Source organism: Ovis aries, chromosome 22, assembly GCF_016772045.2.
Source record: "Ovis aries strain OAR_USU_Benz2616 breed Rambouillet chromosome 22, ARS-UI_Ramb_v3.0, whole genome shotgun sequence".
NCBI classification, from domain to species: Eukaryota; Metazoa; Chordata; class Mammalia; order Artiodactyla; family Bovidae; genus Ovis; species Ovis aries.
Genome location: NC_056075.1, coordinates 40,446,975 through 40,458,742, shown reverse-complemented (window position 1 = coordinate 40,458,742; position 11,768 = coordinate 40,446,975).

Here is an 11,768-nt window from a genome sequence, read left to right as displayed (position 1 = left end):
GCAGCCCGAAGCCTCCTGACCTGGGCTGGGCCAGGCAGGTGTGCTCTCCACATTCCACTCCATGCTGCACCTCGCCTCCGGGCTGGCTCAGACAAGCACCCCTCCCCAGCTCCGGATGCACCCACAGAGGCCTTTCCCACTCTGTGGCTGGGCCTAATTGCAGCAAAGCCTGGATGCGAGCGTCAGGAGGGACCAACCAGAACAGGTGAATGAACAAGCCGGGACGCTCCCGCTCTGAATTCTTCACCAGTCAGGATGCCCCAAGCGTGAGACCCAGAAGCAGAGGCAGTGCAGGGGACAGGAGCTAATTAAGCTGTAAGCCAGCCCCCAGAGTCCCCACTCATTTGTAATTATGCTCTCTGATCTCAGAAGCAGCCTGGGGCGCTCTGGGAGGGCGAGGTGAAGGGGAAGCGGATGATTGAGAAGTTGATCGGGCCTTTTAGAACAGATTTTCATGAAACTGACATGTACACCCTTCTCAGAGACTCCAGCTCCCTGAAAAGAACCAAAAACCGTGCCTAATTCTGCCACGTGATCTGAGGAGCTCCAATCGGCCGGCCCCAGGGGGTGCTGGCTTGTTTTATGTAGGTCAGGGGACCCCTGTGTGGTGTAATTTTGGAAGCCCCCCGCCTTGCTCCTGCCCACAGAAATACCCCGGTTCAGCTCACTGAGGCTGGCAGTTGAGTCATGCAAGCATTCTAGTGCTTTGGCATCGCAAAAATCCAAGCACTGTGCTTGCTCTTGCAGACGCTGACTTCAGTAGGCAGGAGGCGCACCTAGTCTCTATGACAGGACCTGGCTACTGTGTACCCCAACCCGTATATTTTGTAAACTGTCAGCAAGTCAAAACATGGTCTAATTTTTAGACCCAGTTTTTCAAATGCGTAAACTGAGTACCAGAAAGAGCTAATGACTTAATTAAAGACCAAGGAGGCAGAATGTAGCAGAGCGGGACCTGGCCTCCAGTCAAGTGGACTCTGCAGTTCATAAGACGTGGAGTATAAAGAACAAGCTAGAAAGCTAACGATTGACCGAGCATCACTGCGGAGGCTGGTATTGGGTGGGGAAGGGAGCCTGCAGAAAGGGTTGGAGCCCAAACTTGGTCCCCGTTATCACCTTTGGTTACTTTTTGATTTGTTGACTGTTAGCAAAATCCAGGTTGAGAACACAGCCATGCTGCAAAGGATAAATTGCAAGCAGAAGCTCGCGAGCTGATGCGCCTCCATCTGTTAAGCTCATCCTGTGTACTAACGGGTCCTGCTGACAGCTGACTCGGGTCTGGGCCCCTGAGCACAGGCTCCCCCAGACCCTGCCGCTCCCCAAGCAGCCCCACAGAACCAAATAGCAGCCGCTCATCTTCGTGTGCCTTTGAAGAAAGCCAGATAATTCTGGGCTCAGCCTAGTTTAGGCAGTGGCTATTTCTTTTAAAAACAAAGAAGGAGACAGACAAAATTCCTGCCTGAATCCGTTTGCCCTGGCCCTGTGGCCAAGCCCCAGGAATTCTGCCCTGGCGGGGAAGACTCCAGCCTCAGCACTTTTCTGAGCAGACGTGGGGACTTGGGCCAGAGTCTCCGCCCATGCCTCTGGTTCCCAGAGTGGCAGCAAGGCATGTCAGAGGGAGCTGGCCTTCCAGAGCCTTCCAGATCTGTGGCATGAAGCTAGGGGATCTTGAGACTTTTTCTATTTTTGTTACAAATTGTAAACAAAACTTGTTTCGTAGAGTTTTAACAAAGACTCCAAAGTTAAGGAACTTAGCCCAGTACCAGGCAGAGAGTAAGCACCTCCAAAATGGTCATTATGAAAATAATACATTTCTAGTGATAAAGGTAGCTGTCTCATTATAAACAAATTTAGAAAATACTGAGATGCACGAGGAACAAAATGAAATTTATTTACAATCCAAACTCACATACATGGGACCTTATAAATATATATTCTTCCAGAGTTTTTTCATAAACTCAATATATCTGTATTATAAACTGGATTACAATATAATAAACTATATTATAAAGCTGGGTTTAGAAAAGGCAGAGCAACCAGAGGTCAAATTGCCAACATTCACTGGATCATAGTGAAAGCAAGGGAATTCCAGAAAAACATCGACTTCTGCTTCGTTGACTACAAGAAAGCCTTTAACTGTGTGGATCATAATAAACTGTGGAAAATTCTTAAAGAGATGGAAATACCAGACCACCTTACCTGTCTCCTGAGAAACCTGTATGCAGGTCAGGAAGCAACAGTTAGGACCTTACATGGAAGAACTGACTTATTCAAAACTGGGAAAGGAGTATGACAAAGTTGTATAACTCTGGTGCTGGAGAAGACTCTTGAGAGTCCCTTGGACTACAAGGAGATCAAACTAGTCAATCTTAGAGGAAGTCAACCCTGAATATTTATTGGAAGGACTGATGCTGAAGCTGAAACTCCAATACTTTGGCCACCTGATGTGAAGGGCCAACTCACTGGAAAAGACCCTTACGCAGGGAGAGATTGAGGGCAGGAGGAGAAGGGAGTGACAGAGGATGAGATGGTTGGATGGCATCACTGACACAATGGACATAACTTTGAGCAAACTCCAGGAGATAGTGCAGCACAGGGAAGCCTGGTGTGCTACAGTCCATGGGGTAGCAAAGAGTTGGACAAAACTCAGTGACTGACCACCAACAACAAATGAACTGGATATGTCTGTCTCACACAGCATAAACGGAATGTATTTATTCACACAAAAAATTTATTAATAAAAATGGTTATATGTATTGTTTGACTATATTTTCACTTTACAGCATTTCATGAGCTGCTTTTCATATTAATATTAACAAATACTCATTTAATTATTATTCAGAAACACAGTAGTCCATTACATCATAAACAACTCTTGGGTGAGCATCTTTGCACGTAGAGATTCACTCACTTCTGGATAATTCCGTGCAGTTAAAGAGCTTAGGGCCACATGACCCGGCTCCTCTCTAGAATGAGTGGACCGGTTTTTATCCTGAGATCCTCTCAGGTACTAACAATATATTGACACGAGTCTCTCATCATTATTCATGGATTCTGTGTTTGCAAATTTTCAACAAGCTTTCCCCAAAGTGTTCCAGAAGTCTCTATGAAAAATAGGATTCAAATGTTGGATATTAGACTTTTAATGTCCCTGGTATACATAATAACTCATTGGAAAAGGCTCTGATGCTGGGAGGGATTGGAGGCAGGAGGAGAAGGGGACAACAGAGGATGAGATGGCTGGATGGCATCACCGACTTGATGGACGTGAGTTTGAGTGAACTCCGGGAGATGGTGATGGACAGGGAGGCCTGGCATGCTGCAGTTCATGCGGTCGCAAAGAGTCGGACACGACTGAGTGACTGAACTGAACTAAACTGAACTGATACATAATAAGCATTCATTAAATACGCCGTGTGTTGAATGAGTGGGGGGAATAGCCAGAGGTGGTTATACAACTTGGACCGCAAGGCAGCATAATGAACTCTCCAGCTTCCTCCTTTGGAACTGGGGTGTGCTCCCCTACCCCACCGTGCTGGGTGGCTCTCTATGGGCCTTTCTCTGAGGCGCATGCACCCACCTTACACGTCCCGTTGCGAATCAAGGTCCAGATCCCACCCTTCATCACCCCCTGAATCACCAAGCATAGTGGCAGTGCAGCATGGATGATCCTATGTCCCAGACAAAAGAGTCAGAAACAAGGATGTTATCTGATTTACAAATCTGCTTCTGGGGAAGAAGAAAAACACTTGCAGAAAAATAATATTTTGTGACATGTGAAGATTATACAGCACTCAAATTTCAGTGTCCATAAATAATATCGTTGGAACCTAGCCACACCCATTTGTTCCCGACCATTGTTGGCTGATTTTGTGACCCTGTGGTCGCGTGGAGTAGTTACAACAGAGACTGTGCAGCCCACAAAGCCGAAAATATTTACTCTCTGGTGCTTTACAGAAAAGTTTGCCAATCGCCGGCCTGGAGGTAGGAAAGAATATTCAGTCACAATGGACTACATATCACAGGCACACTCAGAGGGCAAATGTCCTACTGTTGAAAGCCATGATTCTCAAACTCCTTGGCCTCGGAACACTCTTTAACACTGGAAATCACTGAAGGACTTCCCTGGGGGCTCAGTGGTAAAGAATCTGCCTGCCAGGGCAAGAGACATGGGTTCAATCCCTGGTCCAGGAAGATTCCCTGTTCTGCAGAGCAACTAAACCCATGCACCACAGCTACTGAGCCCGAGCTCTAGAGCCTGGGAGATGCAACCACTGAGCCCTCGGGCTGCAACTAGCAGCCCATGAGCCTAGAGCCTGTGCTCCTCAGAAAGGAAGCCACTGTAATAAGAAGACCGGGCACCGAAGCTAGAGGGTAGCCCCTGCTCACCACAGCTACAGAAAAGCCAGCGCCACAGTGAAGACCCAGCAGAGCCAAAATAGACAAAGAGAATTATAAAGAAGCAAAAAAGAAAATCATTGAAGATCCCAGAGAGCGTTTGTTGGCTATGAGTTGCACCTATTGATATTTGCCATACTTGAAATGGAAACTGTGAGATGTTTAAAGCATTTATGTATTAGTTTGTCTAAATTAACTCCACTCATCTTCCCACCAGCAGCCTGGCTTTTCCTGCCTGAGGTCCCGTGAGGATTCCTGCTTAAATAAAACCACTAGGCCAGCCTTTAGTGAGCCAGCTCATGAGCTGGTTCTTTTGTTGTAGATCATTGAATTAGTCAGGTTAGGCTCACTACACTATAATAACTAATTAACTCCCAGACTTTAGTGCCTAACATAACAAAGGCTTATTCCTCACCCAGTGTGGTTTGGGGAGAGGCTGAAAGGGAGTCAATGAACTTGTTCTCCACGTAGTCACTTAAAGACCGAGGCTAATGACAGCTCCTGCATCTTGGAGTTACACTCTCAAGAACAGGTGTCCTCCATGATTACCATGGAAGGGGAAGAGAGTGTCCCCTGGGATAGCCCACTCCTCCTGTCTTATATTTTAACCCAGAAGTAACAGCTCACTTCCTCTCACAGCCCATTGGCCAGAACTAGTCACACGGGCCCACCTATCTGCAAGGGGACTGGGAAACATGGGAAATGAACACCGTATATGGTGGGCAGGAAACGTCTCTGCCCTCCCATATAAACCCCCACATGTTTACAATCAGGTCCTACTGAAAAACATTCTTGAGCATGCATGCTTAATCCGAGCAACCCCATGGGGTGTCCATGGCTCCTCTGTCCATGGAATCTTCTAAGCAAGAATATGGGAGTGGGTTAGCATTTCCTACTCCAGGGGATCATCCCGATCCAGAGGTCAAACCCACATCTCCTGTGTCTCCTGCAGTGGCAGGCGGATTCTTTACCACGGAGCCACCTGGGCCGCCAGTCCTTTCCTTACTAAGAGGGGACAGGTGAGATATTCTAGGCTTCAGCTGGGGGAAAGCATGATGCATAAGGACTTTCCTGGTCTCTCTGTCCCAGTGACAGAACAGGTGAGAATTTGAAGAAATATCTGATGGCTAAGGAGTGATTGATGGCTAAAGAGGACTTCCCTGGTGGTTCAGATGGTAAAGAAATTGCCTGCAATGCAGGAGACCCAGGTTCAGACCCTGGGTTGGGAAAATCCCCTGGAGAAGGGAATGGCTACCCACTTCAGTATTCTTGCTTGAAGAATTCCATGGACCATGGAGCCTGGCGGGGTTACAGTCCATGGGGTCGGAAAGAGTCAGACATGACCGAGAGACATTTTCACATTCAAGAGTGATTACTCAAGCAGAGCCTGGGAACTAAAAGAGGACATTTGGTGGCCAGAGGAGAAATAAGCCAGTTTTCCCACTGGTGTCTGCCTCACAGACCATGAATACATCTGGGCCAGGACCTGGAGCCCCATCTATTCCTCCAACTTCTCTGATCCCCTCCTAAAAGGATGAGGGGAAATAGATACACAGATTTGTAGGCTTTGAAAAGAGATAAACTTAGGAGTATATATCTAGAGAAATATACATTTTTATTTACACCCCATGTCCTCCAGTCTAAACACATTAGATTTTATTTCAGTTCAGTTCAGTCACTCAGTTGTATCCAACTCTTTGCGACCCCATGGACTGCAGCACGCCAGGCTTCCCTGTCCATCACCAGCTCCCAGAGTTTACTCAAACTCATGTCCTTTGAGTCAGCGATGTCATCCAACCATCTAAATCTCTGTTATCCCCTTCTCCTCTCACCTTCAATCTTTCCCAGCATCAGGGTCTTTTCAAATGAGTCACTTCTTTGACATGAACAGTATGAAAAGATTGTATTTAAGAGGTTTCAAAAAGAAAGAGTTAGCTTCTCTTTTTTTTTGCAGTTAGCCAATTCCAAGGAGCGCTTAAGGACCTTGTGGAACCAGAAGCTGTCTCAGTTTTGCTCTGAAATGTAAATCAATCACTCAGGTATTTACTTTGTCCCTCTCATTTGCCTGGTGCAATGCTAAATACTTTGATGAAAAGAAAAGTACAGTGTGCTATATGGCAATGAGACTGGTTTTGTGTAAAACATGCCATTTTTGTAATATTTAACCTTAAAGAATGTGTCCTTTGAAGTAGTCCCTTTAAAAGGCTACTTAGCAGTAGAAGAGAAGCAACGCCCGGTGAATCCGTATCTAGAAAAATGTGCTGTAGCTGCTGAAGCCAAACTCCAGAATGCATTTTAAAACTTTGTGGCAGATTATATTTTCCAAAACCAGTATCTCTAATGATATTACTCATTCTATATATTTTTGAGAAACCTGACACCCACTCATTAAGACGTGGGCTCTAATTCCCCTCCCCTTGAAGCTAAGTGAGCTTCTGACTCACTTGTAACCAACAGAATGGGCGGAAGTGATGCTGTCTGACGTCAGGGTGAGGTCATAAAAAGCAGTTCAGCTCTGCCTTATGAGCCGAACACTCTCCCCGGAGCCGTGACCCACCCTGTAAACACTCTGATGGCTCCGAAGCCTCGATGCTCTGAAGAGGCCCGAACTCCCCTACATGGAGGCACCGCATGACTGTGAGGAGCGGGAGATTTCCAGCCAGCCACCAGCTGCTCTCTCCTCGCCCAGCTCCAGCCATCATCCAACTGCAAAATGCACAAGAGATCCAAAAACATCCAAACGAGTCCTTCATTTCCTGTCCCACAGAAACTGTGAGATAATAAAATCCTTGCTGTATTAAGCACAGCCAGTGATGTGTTGGTAGATTTTTTAAAAGATAATTCTAGGCTCTCCAAAAAAAAAAAAAAAATCCAGATTTGTGCTTACTGTCTCCATGGTGTAAATCCTCCCACAATAGCCAACCTTCAGCTGCCACTGTGGTGACTGTCAAGCTGGGAGGAGATGCCCGCAGCAGGCTCAGCCAACCGCATGAGCTGGCTCCAGTGTATCGAGCTGTATCCAGCGCCAAAGACAGACCCTCTGCAGGCCCAAATGGAGCCCCTGGACGTGTTTTAAAGTTCCTTTCCCAGTTTATGTGATTGAGCCCAGAGCCATGTGGTACTCGAATGTGTGATGCTCAACTGTGTTAAGGGGTTAAGGGGTCACATAAGGACCCCTCATTTGACAGCATCTTGTCCTGATACTGAAAAATGTAGTGGAGGAAAGGGTAGATATTTTAAGGGGTGGGCAAGTGAAGCCATAGCTCTTTGGGGTTCTGAAGACTCTGCTTCCACAACCAGGCTGGGAAAACCTGTCCCGAGGGACTGGACAAGTGCAGAACAAACTTGTACACGAGAAGCTTTGGGAGTGCGGGGCCTGCTTCCTGAGATGTGGCCACATTTCTAGGGAGACAATGTGTTTCCCTAGAGACACCACTCCCACCATCACCGAGGAAAAAATCTATCCCTGCTCATCACCATCCAAGTCTACTCGAGGGGTTTAGAACTAGAAAGTCATGCCATTTCAAGAACTTTTTTTTAATCATAAATTAATATACTCTACTCTGGGGGGGGCGGGGAACAAACCACACACACACACACACACACACACACACACACACGAAAGGAGAAAATAAGTCACACCCAAACCCACTATCCCAACAGAAGACTTTGAGGTTTTGTTTTTAGTCTTTTATATAAATAGTATACACAGGTTCTATCCAAAGTTGTTCTCTTAGAGTTACACCATGGTCATTTCTTAAAAAATAATGATTATAGGGACTTACCTGGCAGTCCAGTGGCTAAGACTCCAGGCTTCCACTGTAGGGAGTGCAGGTTTGACCCCTCATCAGGGAAGGAACACCCCACTTGTGGTGCAGTGTGGCCAAAATATAATAAAAATTATTACTAATTAATGTACCAACAGATCTTATGCCTGGTGAGATGCTGTAAAAAAAGATTCACTTTGAAAAAAAATGATGATAATGGCTATATAATATTCCATCATTTGGACGCTAACAATTCTAATTAACAGTAGAGGCCACCTCCCAAAACTTTTAAGCCTCTCCAAAAATAGAAAACCTTGTGATTAAGTCTTTGTGTTTTTATCTGACTATAGAGCATTTGTAGCAACAGGAAAATGTAATGAAAGAATATGACCACTTTTAAGACTCTTGATTAACGTTATTGTTTTAAGAAAGTTTCTATCAGTGTGAACACCCGTGAGGAATGTGAAAGAGAGTCTGTCCTACAGTAAATTAATGCACAAGATGAATTTTCATTACTGGTTTGATTTACATTTTTGATTAACGTATTTGAGTGTTTTACACATTTGTTAAACATTTATATTCCTATACTTTACTTGTGTTCTTGGTCCATTTTAATATAGTTACCTTAGCACTTTTCTCATTGTTTTGCAATAGCCTTTCACATAAAAATAAGATTCTTTGCAATACTCATCACAAACACCTTTCCAGGGTTACAGATGTCTAGAAGTTTTAAGGTTTCTGTGGTCAAACACAATAATCTTTTCCTTTTTAACCTATGTCTTAAGCTTTTATATCTATAAAATTCTCCTCTCAAGATCTGAAATTTCCCCATGTCTTCTATTTTTATGTTATTTTTGCATATAACTGCTAAGTGCATGTGGAATTTATTTTGCTATATGGGGAGAGCTAGGGATTATGTCTAATATTTTCCACATGGTTGGTCCTAACATCATTTGTTGACTAATCTCCCTTTCCTCACGGATCTTTACCACGTACTAATTTTTTATCTCTACTAGGGTCTGTCCTTGAGACATTCTGTTATACCCATCCATCTGTTGATGGTTTGATTTGACTATTGAAGTTTTACAATATCTTTGTGTTTCTTCTTTTCCCTCAATGGTATAATATTTTTAATAGACTTCATTCTCAAAATAATCTGGGCTGGATCAAGCTACCAAAATTTGTTGAGAAGGAGCGATCCAGGCTACTGCAAGTCTTGTCTAAATATAACCCTTGTTGATCTAAGTAGCCATTGTCTTCTTGTGATAATAATCAACTTTACAGCTTTCACCCAAGAACCTACTCTTTTGAATTTTTTCCCCCTGCTCATCCCAGTGTTTTGTTTTGGAATTGAAAAGCAAACAAGGGCAGAAAGAAGACAGAGCTTGGGCCTTGCTGGGCCACCGTGATAGAAAACTAATATATGTGGTCACTTTTTTTTTTTTTTGAGTGTCATGTGCCTATTGTTGCTAGAAAGCAACAGCTTCCATTTAGCTATGTTTTCATTGAGACTTAGCAGAGAGACACCCACAAAAGAAACTAGTAGCTGCTCATTAGAGAATACTCAGCTAGAGGGAGGGGCTCTATTTGTAATGCATGTGTGCTAAGCCATTTCAGTCATTTCCGACTCTTTGTGACCCCATGAAACTGTAGCCTGCCAGGTTCCTCTGTCCATAGGATTCTCCTTGGACATAAGAACATTGGAGTGGGTTGCCATTTCCTTCTCCAGGGGATCTTTCCTCCCCAGGGATTGAACCCATGTCTCACGCCTCCTGCATTAGTAGGCGGGTTCTTTTCCACTAGCGCCACCTGGGAAGCCCCTCTGCTTGTAACCTCACTAAATTATCCTGCGGGTGTTGCTGCTCCTGTCTGGTATGCCGTCACACCATCTATAAAATGAGTCTTCCAGACTGGACAGGCTCCAGCTCTAACACAGTGCCACTGGCTCTAACCAGCAGTGCCCAAATCTTACCATGAAATCCTCCAACTACCTTTATTTTCTGGAAACCAGCACAGGTCTGAACTTTTCAATAGCTCAAAGTGTAGCCATCTTCCTGTTTTTCCTGAGCCTTCTTGCTTTGTGAATGATCCTTTCAACATCCCAGGAATAAAGCTGTCCCCAAAGCATGAAGCAGATAAAAAGCAACAGCAGTACAAAAGAAGAAGAAATTTGTGGGCTTTTTCCCCTCCCTCTCATTAGTTTAACTTCTGACCGATTTAAACATTTGTTACACTTTTCCTGGAAACTTAAAAGTTGAATTTGGAATCCAGTCATGGAGAGAAAATTCTGCTGAGTATATAATGCAAAAATATGGTTGCTAATGAGTGGCACTGATTTAACAGGAAATACGGGAGAAAAATACAAATTTTGGAAGAAAATAAGGAGTTTCACAATGTTTCCATTTGCTCCATATCCAGCTTCATTGCTTCAGGGGGTAGTTTGGACATTTTTCTCCTGAAAGCGCAGTAAATATTCCTGTAGACTCTCTATTTTTTGACCTGGAAGAAATGGCTAGAGATGACAAATTTTCTAGAACAACTCTGGGAAATTTGTGTTGATGGTACCTCTGATTTTAAAATCTTAATTCTTTCTTTCAGTAAAAACACATCGAATCTTGCAACAAGGCAGAACAGAGCAAATTCCTGCTTCTTTAATTAAAAAAAAATCTTTTAAGCCTTGGTGATTGCTTTGTTTGCATGTAAATCTGGGGGGGGGGGGTGGTGGGGACAGGGGGCAATGTTTTAGATGCCTTTTAAGATAGTTTAGGGAGATAGCACAAAGCAGCCACCTCCCTCCCCATTAGAAATTCTGATTTTACACCATTAATTGGCATTTTCAAAACAACCCGCACCCAATTTGAAGTCTACAAATAAAATCCAAGCCCAGATGCTGTGTTCACACTTGCATGCATTTAACACTTCATAAGCAGTTCATTAAACTGATAACACTTTAAACGGTAACACTGCCTCTTTCAGACTCCCTCAGCCTGTAATTGTCCTGAGGCTCCGAATGAACCCTTCTCAGGCTGGAAACCGCAGGAATTTACATTCTTGACGTGTGTCTCTTAATTATGGACACCAGAGTCCCTGAGTCACAGAAGGCCAGGCTCGGGCCTGCACGCCCCAGTGACCATGCACATAGGGACAGGCCCCAGGGGCTGTCGCCAGGGCGGCGCAGGGACCTATCCCAACAGAGGGAAAACCAAGTCTCATAACTTTCCTGAAACTCCTCGGCTGGGTTTCAGCCAAGCCCCTTGCTTCTCCTAAACACCTTCCTTCTGACCTGAAGCCGGTTTCCCAGGCGTCAATCTTCCTGATCCAAAAGGATATGGGATGCGCCTTCACCACCTTCCTTCTAAGAGTCCTAACCCCACCGCCCAAGTTCTCTCCAGAACATCAGAGACTCCCACACTCCCTGCAAACACGCCCAGGATGTGGGGTGACTGTGGCTAGAGAGGCGACAGAATGTCTTGGTCTGCAGTACACCTCCTAGAACAGTGGAAAGGTTAATGGTCGTTGGCTATTCAGATTGTGCCCCCGGCATGTGAGCTCTGTATGCCTCTCATTCAAACTCACACCAAGCCAGAGTGGACACTGGCCCTC